The following is an 11,236-nucleotide window of genomic DNA, read 5'->3' on the forward strand; positions in this document are numbered from 1 at the left end:
CTAAATGAGGGTTGAGTCCTTGAAGTTGCAACACTTTCCCATGCTGCCTTGTCTGGGTTACCAGTCTCTGATCGCCCTTTAGAATGTTGAAGAAATGGCAGAGGAGAGATGAGGGTTATATTGGTTTGGGTGTCCTGGTGAAGGGGGGACCTGGGTTTAGAGATCTCAGCCACGCAGGTATACAGTTTGATCCAAGGGAAACCCACCAGTTCCAGAGGAAGATGCTCCAGCCTGCACAGAGAGAGATGATAGTCCAACTCCAGTCAATACTTGGACGAGCCCCTGTTTTGGACTGAGCAGAATAAGAAAAATTGATGGGAGAAGAACTGTATCAAGATATTATATGAACCAACCAACAGGAACAAAGAATTTTTAATATTTATTTAGTTGGCAATTGGAACTGATATTTATGTGTAAAATTTTTACGGAGAGGAAAACTTTGGCTTTTTTTTTTTTTTGGTTGTCAAATGATCCTTTATTGAAACATTTTCCTTTGTAGTTAACTAGCCGGGCATTCCAGCGCACCACTATTGATGTCATCTATGATGTCATGAGGGTGGCGGCCATCTACATTGCAGCCCACAGACTGGGCAGTCCCCAGGATCTCTTTAATGGTTCCAGAGAGTTCTCTCGCTAAAGATCGGTGTCACATCTGTCGGGCAATATTGACAATCTCATCAAAAGTGATATTTCCACTGTGCTTAATGTTTTTCTGCTTCTTTCTGTCTTTTGGTGGTTCCTTGAGGGCTTTGATAATCAGGGCAGAGGCAGAAGGTACCACTTCAATCTGGGCCTGTCTGTTCTGAATGGTCAGTTTCACTGTAATCCTTAGACCCTTCCAATCACCAGTTGCCTTGGCGATGTCATCACCAACTTTTTTGGAGACAGACTCAGCGGGCCTATCTTCGGGGCCAGAGCAGACGAGGCACCGACTTCGCCACCGGTGCACCTCAGGTACACGACTTTGATCTTGTTGGGGTCGAACTTAGGTGGCATGGCGGAGGTGGCTGGTGTCGGATGAACCCGGATTCGGGACGACCGAAGAAAGTTGCACCAAAACTTTGGCATTTTTGTGTCAAAGTTTGAATCCAGCTGTCTCTTACCCCTCCACATTTCAAAGACGGTGCTTCCAAACCATTTGACCACAAGAGTCAATCCCTTCACAAGGCTTCCCTCACTGATTCTACCAGGAATGTTGCAAATTGCACACACCTGTCTGCACCTTATAACCTCCTGACCCCTTACTAATCTGCTGTTTCCCCTCACACTTCTGCTCCCTTCCTTTTACTACTTCTCCCAAGTGTGCGCACGAATCTATCCCTCACTTCTCTAAAGCTCAGCAAAGACCATCACATTTAAGGGCGCCTGGGTGGCTCAGTCAGTTAAGCGTCTGCCTTCAGCTTAGGTCATGATCCCAGGGTCCTGGGATCGAGCCCCACATCGGGCTCCCTGTTCAGCGGAGAGCCTGCTTTTCCCTCTCCCTCCGCCTGCTGCTCTGCCTATTTGTGCTCTTTGTCAAATAAATAAATAAAATCTTTAAAAAAAAAAGACCATCACGTTTAGCCAAATCTTACTGCTGATTTAGGAATCACAAAAGGTAATTAAAGAAATTACAAAGAGGTTGAAATTGGTGTAAAACTAGAATATGCCCAAGGCCCCTAGATTGTGTACCTTCAGGGTCCCCTTATTGGTACCTCTCTTCTGGTGTCTCATGACCTTCTTCCCAGACACCAGTGCCAACCTGAGCATTCTTTCTCACCCAGTCTAAGCCCTTGACCCCTCAGAGGCTTCCTCACTCCCAGACTCAGAGAAGCTTCTGCTGAGATATAACTCCTTTCACAAAGGGGACAAACTTGTGACCGCACAATGGAACTGGTCTCTCCTAATTTTATCACTTAAAGCAAAAAAAAATTTTTTGCTTCATTTTTGCTTAACCATGAAATTAAAATAGATGTCTTCCCAATACAAAAAAGGGGCATTCTTCTTTTAAAAGTTGAACTTGTATCCCCACCTCTAATAGAAGTTTCAGTCTTATCCCCCACCCTGTCAAAAAAAAATGGAGGGTCCAGTCTCAGGTACAACACCCAGAAAAATGAGGCATAGGCAATATATTGCTGATGTTATCATAAATATTATCAATTCTACTGTTAAAACAAAAAGCAGTTGATCATACCAGATTTTCTTAAAAAATAAAAAATATATATTGATGGATATATTTCTCCCAATATCCTTCTTTCTAGAAAGCAAATCTCTGCCGAGGATCCCTTGGACCAGAATAATGTCAGATTTCTGACATATTATGGAATTGTATCAATTTGCTAATAAGCAATTTAATAACATAAGGGCTCTTATTTTTTTTCCTAATGAAAGCATATTTTGTTTTTTGGGGTTTTTTAGAGAGAGACAGTGTACATGAGAACGAGCAGAGGGGAGGAGCAGAGGGAGAGAGAGAGAGGGAATCTTAAGCGGGCTCCACACCCAGTGCAGAGTCCCATGTGGGGCTCAATCTCATGACCCTAATATCATGACCTGAGTTGAAATCAAGAGTAGGAGGTTCAACCAACTGAGTCATCCGGGAGCCCCATGAAAGCATACTTTGAACCATTCTTAGTCATGTAATAAAATGTTCTATGGGGTCCTACCAACACAGCAGAGGAGCTGGGATCCAGTTGTGTCTCCTTAGTGAAATTAACACCACCCGAGGCCATGGTCCCTTGTTTAAAATTGCCACCTCAAAAACTTCTTTTGTCACCCAGCCTCCATTTTGCTAGAAGCCTTTAAATTATTAAGTGATTATCTCAGTACCTCACATTTCTTCTAGTTCTTTATGAAACGATCTTGGTGCTAGGTTTTGCCAATTTCATTCAACATGGCCACTTTTATTAATGAATGATGTAAATGGCTTTTTGGCCATCTGTGGTCAGTTATTTTCTCATGAACCTAGATTCCATTTCCCTTGTTGAGATGGTCATTTCCTTGTATTTATAGGACTCCTTTCACACACACCCTGGCCTTTCTCTATAGGGTTTTGTATCCTGACCTCATCCCTGACCAACAGGATGACAGCTCCCTGACTCTCCATATGTAATCCCTTCTTGCTTTTTTTCTGAAATCCTTCAGCCCTCACTCTGATCTCACAACCATCTTCCATTGCTTATTTTAGCTTTCCAGATAGCTAACAGAGTGAGTATATTGGTCTGAAATTTGCCTATAGCAATTTAGTATCTAGAACCATGACCATTAGCCTTTTGAAGTAATGGGGAGTTTTAACTCTATTTGCATTAAAATGCTTCAACATGGCTTCTGTTAGGTCTCACCTAATTTTTAACCTGAGTACAGTTGACTGCATGATTTCATTGGGTTCCATGGCTTTGCCTATTAAATTCTGCTTTCCTTTTTAAAAACATCAATCCTATTTATATTCAGAATTTCTGTTTATCTTATCACCCATCTTAAATGTAGCATACTCATAAATTAGTGGTGTGTGGGAAGGAAGCTGGACTTGAGCTAAACTCTATCATTTAACACTCATATATATTGGGTAAGTTCTTCAACTTCCTCTAAGCATTAATTTCCTCATCTTTAAAAACAGGCTAATACTTACCTCACACAGATGTGACAAGGATTCAATGAGATCACAAGCCTGGACACAAATCCCTCAGGTCTGTTGATTATCATTCTGCTCGAGAACATCTCATACAGCATCAGGAAGATTAGCCAAATGATGCTGAAGCACTTTTAGGTAAAAATTTTAATATGTGTACAAAGTATACGCCACACAATTTGATCATTTTCTTCTGTTATCTTTCCATCCATTGCAACTGGGAAGGCACTAAAACCTTGCTTATCTGGGCATATTAGCTCTAGAGTTCCTGTAAAAACAGGAGTTAGGTGCAGCATTCTAGTATAGTACAAGGAAAAGGAGAGCTACATTTGCACAGCACTAGGGAATCTTCTATTTTTCATATCAAAGAATTGAAGCTGGTGAAATTATGAAGGTCTAAAAGCCCCACTGCCCCTCACTCAACTCCCAGTCTTCCCCTTGGTGCTGCCGCTGGTTGGGTACAAAGGGGAGAAGGAACTACCTCTATTTTGTAAGTCAGCCATTCAACAGACCACCCAAGACAACCCTTGGATTGGACATGGCAACCAGAAGTGTGCATTATGTTTATACTTTTTAAGTGTGTAGGAAAACCCTCCTAATGAGCCTAGAGAAATCAAGAAACATAGAGAATACTGGGTCTCACCATTTCCCATTTTAAGCCTCATTATATGAAAGTATTCACCTCTAGAGAGCAGCCACACACTCACTCTCCAGCCCTCTCAGAGCTTGTGACACTCTGCTCACCAAAAAGTTTTAATGTACTGTTCAGAATAAATTATTCTATTTCAGCTCATGCCATAAATTCCAATCATTTTCAGATCCAAAAGGCATAATCATCACCATAATTTGTGAGAATGACCATTTTACACACCAACTATGTACCAAGTACTATGCTAGACATGTAAGACACAAAAACTATATCATGCTGTTGGAGTCCTCAAGGAGCTTATAATTTAGGTGGAGAGGTAAGTAAAATGTAAAAGAATAAAGAAAGGAGCATAAGTTCAATATAAGCAGACCAGTACAGAAGATTAGAGGCAGTAGAGATCCTCACAGGTTTTGTGGTTGTAGCACAGGTTGCTAATTTCCCTTCCCCTCCCCCTGACACTCTCTGCACCTCCCACCCTCCCTCCAACATTTCCCTTTCTTCCTTTTAGTAGTAAGGCACTGAATTTACCTGGGATCAGACTGTCAGATGGAGACCACATCTCCCAGCCTCCCTTGCAGATAAGTGTGGTCATGTGACTAAGTACTGCCTAATAAGATGTGAATGGTAAATGGTGTGAGCATGTTCCAAGTCACACTTTTCAGTAAAATCTGCTTTATCCACCATTTTCTCTTTTGCCTTTACTGTAGGCTGGAACATGGACCTGTACCTTTTGCCCTTCCTAAAGCTCTTACCATTTGGATGAGTAGAATGATAAGATAGAAAAATCTCTGATTTATCTCATATACGAGAGTGGCCTAGCCATTCCAGACTGCCTGCCTACCTAGGCTATTGCATAGGAAAGTAAATCTCCATCTTATACTGAGTTATCAAATACTGTGGTCTCTTTATTACAGTAGCTTAACCTGTACAGTGGTAAAAAGGAAGTGTCCCAATAAAAGGTCTTAAAGTGTGGCAAAGGATTTGGATGAAATGGAAAGTGAAAATGAGGGATGGAGGGAATAAGAAAATAAGAGTTCTGAATTTAAAAATGAGAGCAAAGATGTGGATGTAGAACAAGAGATGTTGGGGGGCGTTGATGGATCAATTTTGTTGAAGGTAAAGATATACATACAGGAGGGGTAAAAGACAAAGTTCACGTTGGGTTTGGGCCAAACTATAGAAACACTTCAGTAATAAAGTAAAATTCTTCACATAAGAAATGGGACCAATGTTTTAATGGAAGGGCGCTGAATGGCCAACGACAGCTGTCAGAGATGCCCTAGGAGGGCTAGGGAAAGGGGAATCTGACTGTGATGGGAAGAAAGAACAGATTCTGGGGAGATATTTGCTGGCCTTGGTGACTACTTGGGCATGTAGAGGTGAGATTTGGAGCCTGTTGGGTGGAGGATAGTAATACCGCAGAGGAGGTACTTTAAAAAAAATACATATATATAGGAAATTTTGGTTTTATGGACTCTGAGATGATAGCAGTGCATCCATGAGGAAATATCCAACAGCAGAAATGCAAAATTAAAGCTCTGGGGATCTGTTCAAGTTGGAGATACATAATTAGAGCACCCAAAAGAGAGATTAAAGCCATAAAAAAAAAAAGAATGACAGAGAGATAGATGAAAAAACAAGAAAAAGAACAGTATTATTGAAGGTCAGGGGAAGATTTTTTATAAAATAGGGACAAATTAACATGAGAGTAGATGAGAAGGAAGGTAACTACAGAAATAGATTGAACTTGGCTCCTGGGTTCATTGTTCTCTTTATCTGTATATCCTCACATCTAGCTTTACTTAAAAATTTTTTCTCTAAAATCTGTTCTTTTTTATTCTCTCTGCTGCCAAGACACTCATCACATCCTGCCTTGATTTACACAAACTCCTTCTCATTGGCCTCTTTCTCATCAGTTCCCTACTCCAATCTCTGCCAAATGTTACTGCCAAGTCCATTTTCCTTTCCTGCTGTTCAGACTATGTTTCTCCCACTCTGCTTTGGCATCTCTTCACCTTCCAGGCTTTCCATGACTCCACCTGCTTACAATTCTTCCTCATCCTTCCTATAAGCCCCCAGTCCTCACCCCACCCCCACTCTTCCTCTGGCCCTGTCATCAACTCCGGCATCTTCAACCATCAGACTCAGGCACTCATAACTTCAGGCTAACACCCTACGTCATCCTCCCCCACAGACCTCCCAACTCCTGTGCATCAACACAGCTCCTAGTCCTGCTGCAAAGAAACCCAGCATATCCACTTCCTTTATGAAGCTCGCTAGCTCTAATAACTGTATGCTGTGTGCTGCTTTCCCCCAGAGTATATGAAAGAGCATGGTTTGTACTGTACTCTTTCCTATCCCTATTACCTCTAGGGCCTTATATTGTTTGTTCTGGAAGAACATGATTTCATTACTGTCAGATGATTTCTATTCCTTGTAAAGCACGTATTGGTGTTACCTTGGGGTACTGTGTAAATAATACAAATCTCAAAATGCCTCTTTGATGAGAGGGCTTAAACCCAACCAGTGTGTCCAAAAGCACCTTGAGTTTTATCTCAGTAATGCTTGGAAGAAAACCATATCTGTCAAGAAAAAGGAGAAAATTAATGTACAGAAAGGAAGCTGTGATGTTTCTATTGTCCTCAACAAATAATGTACACCAAAAAAATGTATCTGAGTGAAAAAGAAATTCAGTGGGCCTTATAGATAGCTCAGCATAAAATCCTTTATAGCTATGGAAACATTTCTAAAGGACATATTGCACTGTCATCATATAAAAGCAACAATTTAATTGCCACCTTTGAACCTTTGCTTATGCAAGTTTCACTTAGCAAAGATACTAATGTACTTCATTTTTGATGAAAATACTCACTGTAGAGCCTAGAGAATTAATTTCAAATAACATATATATTTATAAATACATAAGTACAAAAAATAATAAGCTAGTATACGTCCCTAAGAGCATAATTTAATTGTTGCTTAACCCTAAAATTCTTTTCAAGAAAAAAGACTTGAATACCTATCATTAATTTAAATGCACTTGATATTTTCACAAAATGTAGAAACTGAATATCAAAGAAAGATGTGTCCCTTTTTTGCATTTATTTCCTTTAAATGGTGAAAAAACTCCTGATATTCAACATCCAAGTTTTATTTGCAACAAGAATCAGAAAACTGTCAAAGACAAACTGTTTTCCATCATACAAATGACTTGATCACAGATAATAAAATTGTGGTAACCTCAAAGCCTAAATAACCATGTAAATGGGTTCTCTGTTCTTTGAGACAGATGGTGGATCACAACAGAGATGGGTTATGAATTCCAAAAAGATTGTCCTCCAGGATATAACAAAAAATAAATGGAGAAGTAGATTTAAAATATAGTTGAAGTGGAACCAAAATAGAAAAATCACATCAATTTTTAAGAGATTAAGAAGACAGAAACAGAGAACATACAGCTTGTATTAGAACTACTCTGGGAAGAAAATCATTTTGAATTGAAGTATTATGCGTATGTTAACAGAAGGAAGTTAGAATGTATTTCAACAAGATGAATAACATTATCTGCTTCATTATGTGTCATGTCCAAAATTGTAGGAAACTGTAGCCTACAATGTCTATCAACCACCTTATCACTTGCTGCTGGCCCAGAGGTATGGCCACCAACCCTAGTCATTGTTGAGAGCTCTTAATCTCCTGTTTCTAGATCTTAGCTGAATAATATGAGAGTGAATTAGGAACTACTATGGAAGATAATTAGGTCTAATTAAGGACATCTTGCATGTCAGTAGGACTTAAATGAACCCAGATTAAAATATAGACCACCTTATCTAGGTAAGGATCAACAGTCATGATCTATCAAAAAGCCAATATGAGGGTGCCTGGGAGGCTCAGTACATTGGGCGACTGCCTTCAGCGTGGGTCATGATCTCAGGGTCCTGGGATGGAGCCCCTCCTGCTCGGCAGGAGGCCTGCTTCTCCCTCTCCCACTCTCCCTGCTTGTGTTCCCTCTCTTGCTGTCTCTCTCTCTCTGTCAAATAAATAAATAAATCTTTTTTTAAAAAGCCAATAATAAATGTTCAGAAAGGCATGGGCATATATGGCTTAGCAAAAAAATCAGGAGTACAAATGTCAACACTGAATCCTTTGATATATATTCTCAGGCCATTTGGCTATATTATATGTATCTGTACACACACACACACACACACACACACACACACATATCACTTGCTCCTTCATACATTCCCAGTCTCATCTCCCACCACTTTTTCCCCCCTTTCTCTGCATTTCAGCTCAACTAGGCTTCTCTCAGAATGTGTCATTCTCTTTCTTCAGAGCTTTCACACCTGCTCCTCCCTCTGCCTCGGCGCTTCTCCCTGTTAACCAGGGTAATGCCTTTTCAGGCTTCAAGTCTCCTTAAAATGTTATTTCCCCTAATACAGCTTCACAGAAGCTTGCAGCTTTTCTTCAATATGTTAATCCCAGTTGTGATTGACTGTAATGTCTGTCTTGGGTAAATGACAAACTCCAAAAGAAGAGGAAACCTATCTTTTTATCATCAACTGTATTCCTAATGCCTGGTACAGTACCTGGCTCATAGGAATGGCTCAATGAAGGTTAGTTAGTTGAATGAAAGACAAATGGAAGATTCTTTGGGTGAGTAGGGTGTTATCTGGCCACTTCAAAAATCCTGCTGCTACATATGCAGAGATGCCTTGGGATACAAATGGAAGGCTTCTTTTGGATACATTATTGCTTTGCTTCATTTACCTCCTGTATCCAAATGCAAACCTCAAGGCTTTCCTTGTGGATACTTTGACCACCAAAGAAAGTAAGAAATGCCTAGAATTTGGGAGTAGATAAGAACTAGAAGGTGTCTCTTCTAGTCTGCCTGGAGAGGGCAAGTGACTGACTCCATAAATCTTTAGTGGTGTGCAATGGAGACCTCAGGCACCATGGCAGAAATAGATCACCCCCAACACACAGACTATCACCAAGTGGCAGCTGACAGAAGGTCTTCATGAGACCTGGAGTGATTTCATGGAGACCTCAAGCATATTTTAATCTACATCAATATAAGATTTGTTGATTATTATAACTAGTGCAGTGTGGTCATAGTACTTAAGAGAGGAGCCCCTGCTCTTAGGAATAGGACAATTTCAAGAAAGGCCATCAAAGTAAGTCTTGACCAGTGGAAGGTCTGAGTAACACCTAGATAGATCTAAGAGAGAAAGTGCTACTATGGTCAAGTTGTATTGCTGATATGCAGTGTGTTACACATTATGAAAGACTAGATCACTGAGCCCTAACTCCTTGTAAACAGACCTATCAGACAGTTCTGCCCAAAACTGCATTTCTGAGTTGGTATAGTATTAACATTCATGCATGCTTTCACTTTTGTTAGATAGACCACCAATAAATTTGAAAAATATTACACCTTCATCCCCTTCTTGGAGAATCACAATGTGCATAGCATATTGATGTGAAGTTCTTCGCTAAAGAAGTCTTCAACTCATATGACCTTGAAAACTTGTTTTTCAGAAGACATTTATGTGTCAATAAGGATAGTCTTAGTAAAGCTAAACAATCTCTAAGTGGCTTAAAATAACAAGGTTTACTTCTAGCTCATGCTACATATCTATCTTGGTTGATGAGATCCTGTGCCATGTGAGCCTCACTCTGGGATCCAAGGTGTTTGGAAAAACAAGGTGCATTCTTCCTGGTACAGACTCTCCTTTCCAATGTCACCAACAGTCACCACCCAAGCATTTCTGGTTGGTCTAGCAGAGAGGAGATAAGCTCTGGATGTTTTCACAGTGAAATGTTCTAGTCTGAAAGTGACACTTGGAACTTTGTCTTACAACTTATTGGTCAGTACTAGTTACATGGCCCCCACCCGACCATATGCCTGGAGAGTAGACAGAAATATTCAGTGAACAGCACTGAACTAAACCTGTTAACCTGACTGAACATTATTAGTCATTGAAATATAGTTAGAAACCACTGCTATTCATGGTTCTAAAAATAAGGATAATAATAACCATTCAAGAATGTTCAGCACCTATGCCATATTTAATCAGGAATAAGAAATAAGGAAGGCTGACTTTCTTTTTCACACTTATCTAGGAAGAAGAGGGATGTCACCAAAAAAACCACAATTATTTTGGAAGATTTTATTAAAACAATTTCTTTTCACTTTGAAGTCTCTAGTGGAATTCCCATAATAGATAACAGTCATTTTCCAGCCAATTCTCCATTGCTTCTCTCAAATACAAATAGAAAATAGAAAGCATGGATAATTCCACAACACAGCCTATTTCTAGGCTACTAGAGGGACATATACAATAATGCCCATTTACAGTGTCTTCTTCACAGATGGGCAGAGTTAATGCTGTCATCAGGTAAATCTTGTAATAAGAGCAACAAAGTTGGCATAGAATTCATCTATAAAAAATTAAGTGTATTTTGTGCTACTACCATAACCTCTGAAAATTAATTTCTGATAAGTCTACGAAATCAAACTGTCTAGTGCCTTGGCATCTTGCATGATAGTTGGCCAAAGCTGTATCACATAATGACACAGCACAAAATGACAGTGATGACGTTCAGAAATAAATAATGGCTTTGAGATGTAATACCTGTATACCAAGCATAATGAAGGTTATCAGTGGACATTCAAAAGTCCTTATTTTATTTTTTCTGTGAGAAATACAGGGCATGTTAAATTTATATCATTTACTCAGCCATCTCCAAGTTCTACCCCAGTTACTCCTCACAAATTTCTTATATACAATCTTAGTTACATTACCTAAAATAATGTAAAATGCTTTGAGGGATGCTTGGCACATAGTAGTTACCAAGTGTTGGTGGTTGTTGTTGCTGTTATTATTATTATTTCATGTCTTACAAATGATTCTTTGTATGTCACATGCCCTGCAGAAATTCTCAATTATGATTTGCTTTAGTTGTTCAACTCAGTG

At 39.7% G+C, this 11,236-nt stretch overlaps 1 pseudogene; it reads right to left on the reverse strand.

Annotated features, from left to right (window-relative positions):
- Window positions 1-452: 452 nt before the first annotated feature.
- On the reverse strand, window positions 453-1,011 carry LOC114213040 (large ribosomal subunit protein uL11 pseudogene; annotated as a pseudogene).
- Between the last annotated feature and the right edge of the window lie 10,225 nt (window positions 1,012-11,236).

This window comes from Eumetopias jubatus, unplaced genomic scaffold (genome assembly GCF_037043125.1).
Source record: "Eumetopias jubatus isolate StellerSeaLion01/CBP00866 unplaced genomic scaffold, mEumJub1_p1.0 scaffold_6, whole genome shotgun sequence".
Classification (NCBI taxonomy): Eukaryota; Metazoa; Chordata; class Mammalia; order Carnivora; family Otariidae; genus Eumetopias; species Eumetopias jubatus.